At 36.6% G+C, this 15,928-nt stretch overlaps 1 pseudogene; it reads left to right on the forward strand.

Annotated features, from left to right (window-relative positions):
- The window catches only part of LOC121967159, a 31,546-nt pseudogene extending 16,817 nt beyond the window's left edge, over positions 1-14,729 (forward strand).
- The last annotated feature ends 1,199 nt before the right edge of the window (positions 14,730-15,928 follow it).

A 15,928-nucleotide genomic window follows, 5' to 3' on the forward strand; every position in this document is an offset into this window, starting at 1 on the left:
TCCGAATCTTCTGAATTTTTCACCTTGGTAACGATCCCTATACCTTCTCTTTCCAAGTTCAAGCGTATTTATTTCATTTAATATCTTATTGTAGCCAAAAATGCCGAGTTGACCAAGGTCCCGCTTACCCTAGCCAAGACCCCAAGTTTCTGTTTGAAGAACTTAGGTTGTCCTTCGAGTCTAGAACCCATACTGTCATTAACACATGGTACTTAGATAGTGCCTTTTTCCATGCATATTGCCTCGACATAGATGAGATAATCAACTATTACGCCCTCACACAATTGGTTTGCTATAGCCATCATATCAACCTTGATGTGTGTGGAGTTTTACCACAACCTTGCTTCTATAGATGATCTGCACTATAGGACTAGGGTTGTTACCCAGGACATCTTTATTGATGTTGAGACCATTAGAAACTTTTTGAACCTTAGAGGGTACAACAACATGTTTCACTGTTTCCCCAACTACTCTAACCCTTCACCTGAACCATACTCATGTATCACGTTAGACATGATGCATCAGGAGTTCTTCCATGCCTCCTATCATAAACATGTATATGCAGTCAAGCTAAACATTCAGGACAACTTACTATACAAGTTTATTGTAAATTATGTCCTACCATTATCCACTAGAGACCCGTCAGTGATTCGACTCTTCCATTTGTTTCTTATGTATGCATTTAGAGCCATCATATATTACTCCGGATATAGCACCTTCAGAAGGGTGCATATGGCATCTTGACACATCATCATTAGGCTCATAGCATCCTTAGGAGTAAACACTGCATTAGGAAGAGTCAAGTATTTATCTGAAGACTTTGACAAAGTATGACTTAGGCAACTCTCCCTAGCTGGCATAGGACAAAGGAGTGATGAGACCTTCTATTATAAACCTTGACATCGACCTAGACAGCTAGAGGAGCTTGAGGAGGACAAGTTTGAAGGAGTTGAGCCAGATAGTTCCTTACTAGTGTTGCCTCCACCTGACTACACCAAGCTAGAGCCTTCATTTACTCATGCAGGCCCCTTAGCCCGACGATCCATATGCTTGCTTCCGAGAGGATGTCTATGTGGTTTTGATTCATTGAAGTAACAAATTGATCAACGAACCAACCAACGATCACCCTCACTTGCTCACACTGCAGCGTCAGCAGTAGCACGAGTAGATGATGGATATGATGCGAGCCTGACATTTCAGCCAGCAACCTCCTCCTTTTTCCGATTAGAGTTAGCTTAGTTGACTAGGTCTATTTTGTGATCATGCTTGACTTAATTAAATCTAAACTTACTTAGTAGTGTTGCTTAACTTAAGCTAGTACATGGCTTGTAGAACCTATGTTTGATTTCAAATTATCAGCATTTCACGTATCTTTTTAAATATGTTTGGTCAAAATGGGATGCATACTTGGACTCTAAGGACCCACTCAACCTTGCTTAGCTTAATTCTGTTCGTTTAATTGCTTAATTTCAATTACGTTTAGCTTGAAAGCACTGATATTTTTTATAAGTATTCAAGTTTCATGAGCTTTAATATTGTTTAGAATTTCAAAATATTTTTTAAAATCTTATTACTTGAAAAATCTTGTTTGGATTTGAAAATATTTTTTTTGAAAATCTTCTTACTTGAAAAATATTGTTTATAATTTCAAAATATTTTTTGAAAAATCTTTTTATTTGAAAAATCATGTTAAGAATTTCAAAATATTTTTGAAAATATTGTTTAGAATTTGAAAAATTTTGTTTTGGAATTTAAAATATTTTTGAAAAACTTATTTTCTAAACTTCAAAATATTTTTGTAAATCTTTTTGAAAAATTTATTTTTAAAACTTCAAATATTTTTGAAAAACTTATTTTCTAAAACTTCAAAATATTTTTGAAAATCTTTTTTGAAAAACTTATTTTCTAAACTTCAAAATAGTTTTGAAAAATAGCATCTTTGTTAAAATCTTTAAGAACTTAGCAGAATTTTGAAAAATCTTTTGAGTACTTGAATAATACCAATTATTAAAACTTAATTGTGAAAATTTAAAAACATTTTGGAAACACTTTTCATGCCTTAAAAATATTCTAAATGTTTCCAAAGTTTTCTTTTAAGTATTAATTGCTTTAAAAAACTATTGCATAATGTGTCTTAAATCTTTCTTTCAAAAATTTTCATACACTTTATTGGTTATTTAATGAGGAATATATTTTTGAAATTTTTAAAAAAGTATTGATTTTTTAAGTCTATATAGTCTCACAATTATCTTTTATGTATGTCAAAGATAGAGAAAATGAGGTTAAAATTTAAAAAGTTTTTTAAGTGTTGAAAAAATTTAAGTATTTTCAAAATCTTAGGGATGTTAAATTCAAGGGGAGAGTTTAATTTGAGATGGAGTTTTTTGAAAATTAAGTTGAATTTTCATAACTTAGAATCAGATTGTCATAAATCAAAATGGGAAGATTGTTAGTGCAGGAAGCACCATATAATCGAACCTGAGTTTTGATGTTGACAAAAGTTTAAAGTTAAGTGTTATTGTAATCTCATGGCTATGCTAAGTGTGCAAGTAGCTTAATAAGAAAAGTACTAGTAGGTCAAATTGACTGAATATTAGGCAAGTGAAAGTCCTAGTAGGTCAGGTGGACCTAATACTAGGCAGTGAAAGTCTTAGCAGATCAAAAACACTAGGCACGGAAGTCTAGATGGGTTAGACCGGACATCTAGCAAGATGGACTTGATGGGACAACGAGGATCGAACATCAAGTTAGAAGAAAGTCTTGACGGGTCAAGTGATTGGATGTTGAGCAAAGGAAGCTCAAACAAGTCTAGAGGAAGTTCAAAGTTACCAGCAGTGTTAATCGAAGGTTTTGCGATGCTTGATATTAGTCCTTTTACACTCGGTGCGATAGTCTTTTAGAGGTGTATTCTTAGTGTTGACTATGATTGAGGTTGATTGGTCTTGCTCTGCCACTATTTACCTTTGTAGGTTTATTCTTTTATGGTAAGTCCTTTCAATTTCGGAATCTGCTAGAAGAAGAATCTATGCCTTATTAGACTTGTGAATAAAAGAAACCTGTTCACCTAGAAAAGGAAAGGTCAGAAAAGGCAATAAAGGAGAGAAAAAGGAAAAATAGCAAATAAAGAAAGAAATCTAGATTAACAAATCGCAATCGCACTAATATTGATTTGAAACCGTTCTCGACAACGACGCCAAAAACTTGATGTGCAAAATGCGTAAGTGTATGATTTTCGTCAAGTAATAAAATATCATCCACTGGCACCGTAAATCAAGTAATAATGTGAATTGCGAAGCATGCTATCTAAATAGATTGAGAAAATTGAGTGAGAAAGAAATCAAACTAAGAAAGCAAGAAGAATTCGTGGGGAAAATCGATTTGAGGAAGTAATCATAGGACTTCGGCTTTGCCATGATGATCATTAACACCTTAAATGCTCTTTTACCTCTATGTTTGATAATTATAAAGGTGATCTATCCCGAGGTACCCAATATCTTCTTTTGGAATAATACCGGTGTGCCTAGCCAAACACGACTTCTACTTTCAAGGTAACCTTACTAATGCAACCACTTTCTCTAGGAGGCTCCTGTCACGATGTCCCACAGTCCTCTAGGTGCTATCCTTTACTTCATGAATTCAAATTGAGGTAAACCTATTAAGCTCTGTGGTAGCCAATGGTGCCATCTTGGGGTTTTGAACTACTTTCGTGAACCACTCAAGTCTCAGCCTTTATGGGTCCAAGAATTAGGTTCACCTCTCGGTTCTTCCTCACATCCCTGTGGTATGAAAACACACACTAGTGTTGTAGTCATTATGCATAATAAAGTCAGATCATAAATCAAACATGTCATGCAATAAAAAGACATGAATAAATATAAAACAAGTGTCAACAATTCATCGGGATACTCCCTCATCCTAGAATTACGAGAACTACTCCATTGAGATGGAATTACAACCAAAAGATATAATAGAAAGCATTCTACAAATCAAATCAAGGAGAAAAAAGAGATAAAGATTAGTCTTCGATGTCGTAGTTATCTTTGGAAAAGCTCCAAGCACTTGGGAGGACGAGAAACAACTCCCTCCTAGAGTTCTTTGTCACAAGGAAACCTCTTTGATCCTTTAACATGAGCCCCTTGGTCCTTTTAAAGTCTCCAAAGCCTTCCAAATTCGTTGAAGCCTTTCAAAAATATCGGGGCACCACCATCATACTACAGTCGTGTGGAAAAACATGGTCGGGCTGTGTCGGTTGCTAGAAGTCTCCTCAGCGAGCAACAGTGAGGAACATAGTCGTGCCCTCGGCACAGCTTGGCCATGTTTTCCTCCAGAAGTCTTATCGTTGATCTTTCATGTATAACTCTTCAAATGATGCACGACCGTGTCAACGGACATGGCCAGATCGTACCAGGGGACATGGCTAGACTGTGCATCATGTTAAAAAATCACATTCCAAGGCTCATTGTCCCCATTTTAGCTCTAAATTTGTGTCCTGTCAATAAAAACGTGCAAAGAGTATATCTCCAAACAAAAAAGATAAAAAAAAAATACAAAGGTAATGAATGTATACCAAATATGGTCATGCAATGGAACAAATGCATGCAAAATAGTATCGAAAACATATGCATGAAACACACATCAATAGCTGATTTGTCAAGTACCATCCAATACACTTGTTTCTTGGTTGAATGCAAGCGTTGGTAGACTTCCATCCAAAAATAAATCCAAATTACATTCCCTTATAAACTCTCATGCTTATGTTTCTTCAAGTCTTCAAAGTTGTTTCTTTGAGTCTTCAATGCCATTAATGCTTCTTGCCCTCAAGTCCACCTTGCTCTGAGCCTCTAAACTATTGAACAACATCTTACTTGTCTTAGTGAGCACAACTCAACACCTATTGAGTCAAGAGCTTTCCATCTCCACAACACAACACTTGACAAGCCCCTGGTCAACCTTGACCTTACAAGCAACTGATATGGTCCCGAGTATAGGATCGAGTCACAGGTCGAAATCCAGATCCGTACTTGGTCATGCAACACGTAAGGGGGGAAGGGAGGAGGAAAAAGACTCGTTCTAGACAGAGTCCAAATCACTCAAGGGGGAAGACTCGTCCTAGACAGAGTCCTAATTGCTCAATTTTTTCTCCCCTCCTTTATTAATAATGACACTCCTTATATAAGGAGTCAAACATGACAAGATTAGGAAAGACCAACCATAAAGGAAAACAAGGAATCAAAAATAGAAAAGCTAGTTAGGCCATTATTTGTTTTCTACTATAGCAGTAGTTAAATTAGGCCATTATTTATTTTCAACTAATTAGGCAATAGCTAATTTATTTCTAATAGCTAATTAGGTAGTAATTAATTTGCTTCCAACTATAGCGATGTTCAACAAAGGCGTCCACCTCGGCGTCCACATCATCACTCCCCTCCTCGATACTGAGCTTGTCCTCAAGCTCGAAAGCGGGGTATAACGCCACTAATAGCATGAAGGGAAATTTCTGAATTCACTTCCCCCTCTTCCTCACCTTCCCTGTCATCATCAGACACTTCAATCCAAAACAAGCGTTTACACTTGTGACCCGTGGAGTAGGATTCATCACAGTTAAAACAAAGGCCCTTGGCTCTCCGTTCTGCCATCTCGGCGCGAGTCAGATGCTTGAAAAATGAAATTGGTGGAGTCTCCTTGCTGATGTCTGGGTCCTGGTCTTCGCCAAAGGAGGGCCTCCACTGCTGGTGTTGAGCTTGGTTGTGGTCTCGTCCCAATTCGTGCGTAGCAGCCCCCCACCTTGATGGAAGCACTGCTTCCGTTCTAGTGCCCTCGCCATATTCATTGCAATGCCTAGGTTTTCAGGCTTCTGTAGTTCGATGTTGATACGGAGATCTTCGACTAGCCCTGCAATGAATAAGTCAACTTCTTGTTGTGGTCGGAGGTCCGAGGTTTGAGCGAGGTGAGATTGAAATTGGCGCTGGTTGTCTTCTATAGAGCTTGTCTGCTTCAGATTTGATAGCTCTCCCAAAGGGTTGTTGCTTAGGGGCGGGCCAAAGTGGATATGACAGTGGCCTCTGAACTGCTTCCAAGTCATCTCTAGCTCTTCTTGCTTTACTTGATCAAACCAAAGTTGGGTTTCCCCTACCAAGTGGAAGGCAGCAAGGCCAACCTTGTTAGCCTTTGTAGTTCTTTGGTTGGTAAAGAATTTGTCGCACCTTTTAACCCAGCTCAGCGGATCCCCTTCTCCAGAATAGGTGCGGAACTCCATCTTTGAGTATCGCGGAGCCATGGTGCCGCTGGTTGGCAGTTCAGGTCTGACCTCTGAGCCTCTAGAAGGGTCATACTCTGCGCTGGTAGGGATGCCTGTAGTGTGCAAAGGTCGTCGTCTAGCATCTTTAACAGTACGGGAAATCTCGACAATATGCTCCTCTAGTCCTTGTTGGCGGGAAGTGATCTACTCCATGAAAGCTTGTTGTTGTGACATCAATCTTTCTATGCAGGCCTCGAGTTTGGACGTGATAGGATCTGTGTCACCCATAACCGGCTCTGATACCAAGTTGATATGGTCCCTAGTATAGGATCGAGCCACAGGTCGAGATCCGGATCCGTACTTGGTCATGCAACACGTAAAGGGGGAAAGGAGGAGGAAAAAAACTCGTCCTAGACAGAGTTCAAATCACTCAAGGGGGAAGACTCGTCCTAGACAGAGTCCTAATTGCTCAATTTTTTCTCTCCTTTATTAATAATGACACTCCTTATATAAGGAGTCAAACATGACAAGATTAGGAAAGACCAACCATAAAGGAAAATAAGGAATCAAAAATAGAAAAGCTAATTAGGCCATTATTTGTTTTCTACTATAGCAGTAGTTAAATTAGACCATTATTTATTTTCTACTAATTAGGCAATAGCTAATTTATTTCTAATAGCTAATTAGGTAGTAATTAATTTGCTTCCAACTATAGCGATGTTCAACAAAGGCGTCCACCTCGGCGTCCACATCAGCAACCTGCCAAGCATTTGATCAAGTTTGGCCTCCTTAGACTTCTACTAAGACCTCTTGTACTTCCCTATCTTCCTAGCATCTTGTAACCTTGGCCTCCTTTCACTTCTACCAAGATCTCTTGAACTTTTCCATCCACCAAGGCCTTTTGAATTTTTCTTTTCATCAACCAAGTCAACACTTATTGAGTCATCAATCTCCTACTACTAGTCAACCTCGACCTTTTGGTTCATCATTGCACTTGCAATTATATGTTATGCTCTGCACCTGCACATTAGACATATCCATCAGAATCATAAATAAATCCTAACTTAAATACTTTATCAACCACATTAAAAGAAGTTGGTTGGACTCAATCATTGGGGCATGATTGTACCAAAAGTATAATGATAATGACAGAAAAGACATAAACAAGAAATGGAGTTACGCCTTGGTAGTAAAACTTTACTTTATTGCATTGATTAATTCCTTTTTTTTAGTTGGACACTCCACTCTATGCATCATAAACCATTCAAGAATCCTAGAGAACACAAATGGACTCAGTAAATTTTTATATTTTACAAGGCATTACTTAAGAAAATATACATAGGCCTAATGGTTGCTATGGTTAAAATAACCATTGATTTGATATCCGTAGTAGTTTCATGGGTTGCTTTGGTTTAAATAACCATTATCTCTTTGGTAATTACATGTGCTACTTTGTCTAAGCAACGAATTATTGAATAAAATGTATTGCAAATTACTCTTGTGAATGTACTCTTTTTGCTCTGAACTTTGGTAGTCTAGATCTTTTCCATCTCGATCAGGCAAAAACAAGAAAAGAAGATCAATTAAGAAGTCATCAGAGTTACAAATTTAAAATATTTTGATGGTCTCACTTGGGAATGATTCATTACTTTGTTGTCTTATTGGTGCTATAATTCTTGTGTCTCAGCAATACTACATATCCACTTCTAGAGAACTATCAAGGTTGCTTGGGGTATGTAGGGCTCCTGTAATCCAGCATTTTGCAGAATCACTGTCAGGATCAGTGTCAGTTCGGAGCTTTGACCAAGAAAAAGAGTTTGTTAACACTAACTATAACCTGTCAAATGATTTCTCTCGAATACAGTTCCATATTGCAGGGGCAATGGAATGGCTTTCTTTTCGTCTTGATATTCTGTCAATACTTACATTTGCCTTTTCTCTGATATTTCTAATCTGCATGCCATATGGCATAATAAATCCTGGTACTTTCTTTGCATAAGTTCCTATTAATTTGGTTTTATGGAAACCAAAGGAGTCAGTTTAACTGTCACTTCTCACTTTGTTTGTCCTTTTTATCTAGGTATTGCTGGTCTTGCAGTGACATATGGGCTTAAGTTCGATGGCATACAAACTTCATTTATCTGGATTCTCTGTAATCTCGAGAATAAAATTATCTCTGTGGAAAGAATTCTACAGTATAGTAGCATTCCAAGTGAGCCACCTCTGATAGTAGAAGATAACAGACCTGATCATAGCTGGCCATCAAAGGGTGAAATAGACATTGTCAATATACAGGTACTTTTTTCTGAGCATATACTTATCATTCTGATAAGGTCCAAAATTGGAATGATGTTTATATCTTTGCAGGTTCGCTATGGCCTCACCATGCCTTTTATCTTAAGGGGACTCACTTGCACTTTTCCTGGAGGAAAGAAGACTGGAATTGTTGGCAGAACAGGAAGTGGCAAATCCACCCTTATTCAGACTATATTTCGCATCATTGATCCTGCTGTTGGTCATATTTTTATTGATGGCACTGATATTTCAACGATTGGGCTGCATGACCTCAGGTCCCGATTAGGCATTATCCCACAAGAACCAATTATGTTCCAAGGAACTCTGCGCAACAATTTAGACCCGCTCGATGAACACACCGATGAAGAGATATGGGAGGTACTTCACCTTACCAATCCATCCTCGGACTCAGTTACTTTTTTCATAGTATTAAAGGAATATTTCATTGATTAATTCATGCAATAATATCCTCAATTTCTTTCTTTGTATCTATGTAAATCAATTATATTGGAATCAATTAGTCTTAATTTTCCATAGATAGAATCAATTATAATCATAGGATGATTGCTTTGTAATAGGTCTATATATATATACTTTGAAAACTCTCGATTATAGAGATATATACAATTCTCAAAGCTCCCTTATATTTAAGAATTTTACATGGTATTAGAGCATCATAGGTTCTGAGAAATTATTTCCACTGCAATGGCAGATGAAAGCAAGAAATTGGAGAATGGAACAAACCAATCGGATGCACTCACTTTACAACAATCCGATCATTCTGGTTTGGTTCTTGTCTCCAAATTACTCAATGGGAATAACTATGGGAAATGGAGTCGTGCAATGCGAATAGCATTGAAAAATAAAACTGGATTCGTCAATGGGACAATCGAAGCACCGACAGCAAAAGACAGCAAGTTTCTAGCATGGGAACGTTGCAATCATATGGTATTGCCATGGATCCTCAACGTTGTTCAGCCCGATATTGCCGAGAGTATTATTTATGCGGAATTTGCATTCGATGTTTGGAATGATCTACATGATAGATTTTCACAAGAGAATGATGCCTGTATTTTGAAATTCATCACGAATTGTGGAGCACCGACAAGGACATCAACTTGTGTCTATTTACTACACCAAATTGAAGGCTCTATGCGATGAGTTAGCTTCTTATCATGATCCAGTTGCTTGTAGTCGAAGGTGTTAAGGGCCTTGCCAGAAGAGAAGAGGAGAAGGAAAGAGTCATGCAATTCCTCATGGGATTAAATGATTCTTTTTCCATCATCCATGGTTCAATACTCTTGATGAATCCCCTACCTGACACTCGTAAGGTCCATGCCCTTGTACAGCAACACGAGAGACAAAATGAGGTTGCCGCTAATTGATTATAAATTTTTCCTAGCAAAAGGTGCATAATCGGAGTTGACAAGTCAAAGAAGTTGAGCCCCATCAATCGATCATTAGCAACAAACAACTTCAATGTTCTCACTGTGATAAGGATGGCCACACTATTGATCGATGTTTCTACATTCATGGGTTCCCTCCCGGACACTGCTATCATGGCAAAGATGTCGAACCGAAGGTAAAGAAAGATATCAACTCCCCATCCACCTCCAACATGGAAACCAAACAACTCACTGCCAAGTAGTATGATCAAATCATGACACTTCTTCGCAAAGAAGATGGTAACAATGAAGCCACTATCAACACCTCAGGTAACGACTCCATCTTGACCAATAGCATATGGATACTAGACCGTGGCACCATTGACCATGCGTCAAAGAATCGGCCAATTGCAAATGAAATGGCTACTAAATATCCCACTGTGCAATTACCAAATGGAGGACATGCACAAATCAAATCTATTGGATCTATGGAATTATGCAATAATTTAACTATTGACAATGTGATTTATGTCCCGAATTTCAAAATTAATTTGCTTTTCCATCAACAAACTCACACAATCCTTAGATTGTAGTATGCCATTTTATCCTGATTTTTGTGTGTTGCAAGATTCAACTATGAAGAAGACAATTGGACTGGGCAAGTAGAGTACTGGCCTCTATCATCTTACCCTAGATCGGAGCCCACACTTATCAAATGCAGTCCACCACACAACTGACCTTTGGCATAGATGACTCGGGCACCCTTCTCAAACTATTCCAAAAATTTCCTTTGATACCAATAATATTTGTGATGTTTGCCACCTAGCAAAACAATCATGTTTACCATTTTCTTGTAGTAGTATTTCTACAAGTAAGCCTTTTGATTTAATACATTATGACATTTGAGGACCACATACGATTTATTCTTATTCTGGTGCACGTTATTTTTTAACTATTGTGGCTGATTTTTCTCGTTACACTCGGGTTTATCTTATGTGTCATAAATCTGAAACCCAATCTCTCATCAAAAATTTCTTTTCCAACACAATTGTTCAATTAAAGGCATAAGGTCTGACAATGGACAAGAATTTCTCTCTTTGGAAACCTTTTCTAATGAATGTGGTACAAATTTTCACCAATCTTGTATTTATATGCCACAACAAAATGGGGTAGTTGAACACAAGCACCGTCATATTTTAACTGTTGCTTGTGCTTTACACTTTCAAGCAAACCTTCCCTTAAAATTTTGGGGAGAACAAGTAGAGACGGCTTGTTATCTCATTAATCGCTTGTCTACACCACTTTTATCCAACAAAACACTATATGAGCAACTATACAAAAAGATTCCCTTTTACTTTCATTTGCGTACCTATGGGTGCCTATCGTTTTGCCACAAATCTCCAACCTACTCACAAATTTGATGCTCGATCACGACGATGTGCTTTTCTTGGGTATCCATCGGGGAATAGGGGTATCTTGTCTATGATTTGGGAGATAGGAAATTAATCACCTCACGAGATGGTATTTTTCATGAAAGCATCTTTCCATACTCCACCATACCTAATGACGGCCAAAACAACACATTAATCTGGCCAAAATCAATAGAAATAAACCAAGAGACTGCCTTAACTACTCTAGCCACACAAAATAACCATACCCCTCCTAATAACACCCTTATTTTCAAACCTAACCCAACCCCAATGCACCATCTCAAACCACAATATCAACCACAGCTAGCAACAGAAACTTATTGAGCTATCAAACACAAAACAACCCGAGAATCAACACTTCGACAATCCACCCGTCTAAGTCGTGCACCAGCTCACCTCTAGGACTATTAGATAAATCATACTCTTCCTGCTACATACTCGTCTCTTCCCGTTGCATCTAGCACCAAACACCCAATCTCAAGGTATGTGTCATATTCCAATCTTTCTCATGCTCATCGTGTTTTAACCCATAATGTTTCGCGCATATTGGAACTAGAAACATATGAGCAGGCTTGTAAGGATCCAAAGTGGATTAAAGCAATGAAGGGCACTAGAGGCAAACAAGACCTAGTCTCTCGTCCCTCTTCCCTCAGGGCACCATCCCATTGGATGAAAATGGGTGTTCAAGATCAAATATAATTCCAATGGCACCATCAAACAATACAAAGCTCATCTTATTGCTGAAGGATTCACTCAACGAGAATGTATTGATTACAATGAAACCTTTGCTCATGTTGCAAAACTCACCACATTTCGTTGTTTCCTCGCTCTTGCCTCGATTCATGGTTGGAAACTCCACTAGACGGATCTGTCCAAACTGCTTGTTTACATGGAGATCTCACCAAGGAAGTCTACATGCATCCTCCTCCGGGTTTTCGTTGACAGGGGGAGTCACTCGTATGCCGACTTCATAAATCCTTATATGGCTTAAAACAAGCCTCACGATCGTGGTTTCATAGGTTTTTGTCTGCCATCACAAATTTTGGCTTCCAACAATCACAAGATGATCAGTCACTTTTCACCAAGGTGCATGGAGGCTCGTTTATAGCCATTTTATTTTATGTTATGATATGGTTATAACAGGAACAATAAAAGACTATCAATAATGTGAAATCCTTTCTTGCGTCCTGTTTCAAGCTTAAAGACCTTGGTTTGCTAAATTATTTTCTTGGGGTTAAAATAACTTGTTCTAAGATGGGAATTTCGATCCAGGGTTACTTGGTGCAAAACCAGCAAACTTTCCCATGGAACAATCCTTGAAGCTCACCCCCATCGAGGGTGATTTACTCAAAAATCTGATGCATTATCAATGACTCATGGGGAAGCTAATTTATTTGACAATCACAAGGCCAGAAATGTTTCAGTTAACACACTTAGCCAATTTATGCAACAACCTAGACGACCCCATCTTGATGCAGTTCATCGATACTTAGAGAGTTCACATGGACAAGGACTATCTTTTCCTTATAAAAATGACTTGAATTTAGTTGGCTTTTGTGACGCAGATTGGGCCGGAGACGTTACTACACGTCGATCGATGACTGCTTATTATGTTTTTCTTGGAAAATCCCTTATTTTTTGGAAAAGTAAGAAGCAAACAACAGTATCTAGATCTTCAGCCGAAGCAGAGTATAGATCTATGGCATCTGTTGCTTGTGAGATAACTTGGCTAAAATATTTATTACGAGATTTGCATATTATTCATCCTCAGCCAATGACTCTATACTGTGGCAATCAGGCAGCCATGCAATTATGAAAGAACAAAGCATATCGAGATTGACTGTCATTTAATCTGCGAACATATTGACAAAGGAGAGATCAAAACGGCTAACATATCAAGTGAACATCAAGTTGCGGATATATTTAACAAGGGATTGTGGCAAGTTACGTTTCACACATTTATTCGCAAGTTAGGCATTCTTGACATTCACTTTCTAACTTGAGGGGGAGTATTAAAGGAATATTTCATTGATTGATTCATGCAATAATATCCTTGATTTCTTTCTTTGTATCTATGTAAATCAATTATATTGGAATCAATTAGTCTTAATTTTCCATAGAATCAATTATAATCATAAGATGATTGTTTTGTAATAGGTCTATATATATACTTTGTAAACTCTCGATTATAGAGATATATAAAATTCTCAGAGCTTTTCTCCCTTATATTTAAAAATTTTACACATAGCAAGTCTACTTATTACCCAAAGTATGCACTTTTTTTTTTCTTCCTGTTTTAGACACTGGATTGCTGTCAACTTGGAGAAGAGATAAGAAAAAAAGAACTGAAGCTGGACTCTGGAGGTATTATAACTTACAATGTGCTGAAAACAGAAGTTTTCCTCACTAAAAGTTTCTGTGATAGGATTTTCCTGATTTATTTGAGTTGCAGTGGCAGAAAATGGTGAGAACTGGAGTGTTGGACAGCGCCAGCTTGTGTGTTTAGGTAGGGTGATTTTGAAAAAAAGCAAGATACTGGTTCTTGATGAAGCAACTGCCTCAGTGGATACTTCTACAGACATTATAATTCAGAATACCTTGAGGCAGCAGTTCTCTGAGTCAACTGTTATTACCGTAGCCCACCGGATAACTTCTGTTATTGGTAGTGATCTTGTCTTGGTACTTGAGAATGGTTAGTAAGATTAAAAAAGGTTGAACTTTCTTTTATTTTCTCTCTCCCTTTAGTTACTATATTTCAGTTGAATTTGTGCTGAGCAGGAGTTATAGTTGAACTTGGCAGTCCTAAAAATTTATTGGCGAACAAGTCGTCCTTATTTGCGAAGCTTGTATCTGAATACACTACGAGGTCCGTTTCAGTTTTATACAAAACTAAAGAAGTTGTAAATTGTCTTAGTAAGATAACTTATATTAATATGATCATTTGCAGATTTTATGATGCATCTAAATAATGTGGTCATGAAGTTTCTTTCTCAAGGTTTTATTTTCTCATCTCTCTTCTTCCCATCTGAACAAAATTGGAGGTATTGTGGCCATGTTACTTCTTTTGATTTATGAATTCAGGGTTTAAATCAATGCTAAGAGGCAAACCATCTTCAAATTCAGTGATTTGAATAATCCATGGAACAGGAGGAATCATCAGTAGCTGATTAGATTTGAATAATATTTGACTGTATATGAATGATGGTCCTGTAGAATCTTTTCATTTGTCTATCTGGTACGAGTTCAAGACATACAAACATATGCTCAAAAGATTTATTGAATGCATATCCTGCTACAATGTTATTTAAAAAATATGCAACTCAAAGCTTATAATGTTATTGATAGAGGTGATTTATTACTGAAATAAGTATTCCCAATGTTGAATGATTTGAGGTTTCTCTAAATCATATGTAAACATATAATGTTGAGCAATCTAATATGCTCATAATTTATCTACATCTGTTATTTCAAACGTTATGAAAGATATGTCTAACGGGCATTTTGGAAAATTACTGTGCTCGACTTCTCTAGTGATTTATTTAGTGAACTAAAATAGATGCTTTCTTAACTAGTAGGGCATGCTTTTACTAAGCAGTTTACTCTTGGAATTGGATTTTTATTGTAAATTTAGCTTGTAGATGTGCTGTATTGCTATGTTAATCTTAATTTTCAACTTTGGTTTGATTCTAATTATCTTTTAGGGTTGCATTCTAGCAAGAGATTTAATGACTTTCATTAAATTTTTTTTTAATGATAGATTTTTATGCAGTTGATGGATTTTTATTAATTTTTATAGAATTGTACAGAGTTGTGAAAAGAATTCTATGGAATTTTATAAATTTTTTACAAGATTTTTATAGACACTTATAAACTTTTTCATAGAAATTTATGAATTTCATAATTTAATAATAAATTATAAGCCATTATTTAACATTCCCGTCAAATATGACTACAACAAAGAAAAAGATTATTCTCATATTTTTGTTAATTTAAAAATTATAAAACAATATTTGGTAAAAAAAATAAAAGTAGAATTTCTCCATCATCGTTTTTGTCTTTTTTTTTTTATTTCACATATTTTAATATTTTTTTGGTGACATAAATAAATATAAATGAGTCATATTTAATGAAACAAATGAGTTTACTGGGATAAACGCTGCATCAACATATTCAAATATTTTGGACATATAAAGGCTAAAAAAGCCTTTATTAAGGCGTGTAGCAGTGAGTTAAAACATATGTTGTCAACTTTAACAACGTAAACAACCACATTACCAATAATAAAGTGCAATGAGTAATTTTTACAAGAAGGTAATAAACCACTTTTACAGGACTTTTACGCCAACTAAATAACGACTTGTGGTTATATCTACTATATGGCTTGAAGAAAAATCGGGTATCCCATATAGCACGTCAAAAATTCATCCAATTGATGAAAAAAGAAAACACAAGAAAAAATTAATTTTTATCATAACACATACAAACAAAATATGTATATACAAATCGATGATCACATAATAATCAAGGTAATTGATGCTCAGATAAGAGTGGATGTTTCCAGTAGCAGATTAAAAAAAATA

This window comes from Zingiber officinale, chromosome 3B, assembly GCF_018446385.1.
Source record: "Zingiber officinale cultivar Zhangliang chromosome 3B, Zo_v1.1, whole genome shotgun sequence".
In the NCBI taxonomy this organism is placed as follows: domain Eukaryota; kingdom Viridiplantae; phylum Streptophyta; class Magnoliopsida; order Zingiberales; family Zingiberaceae; genus Zingiber; species Zingiber officinale.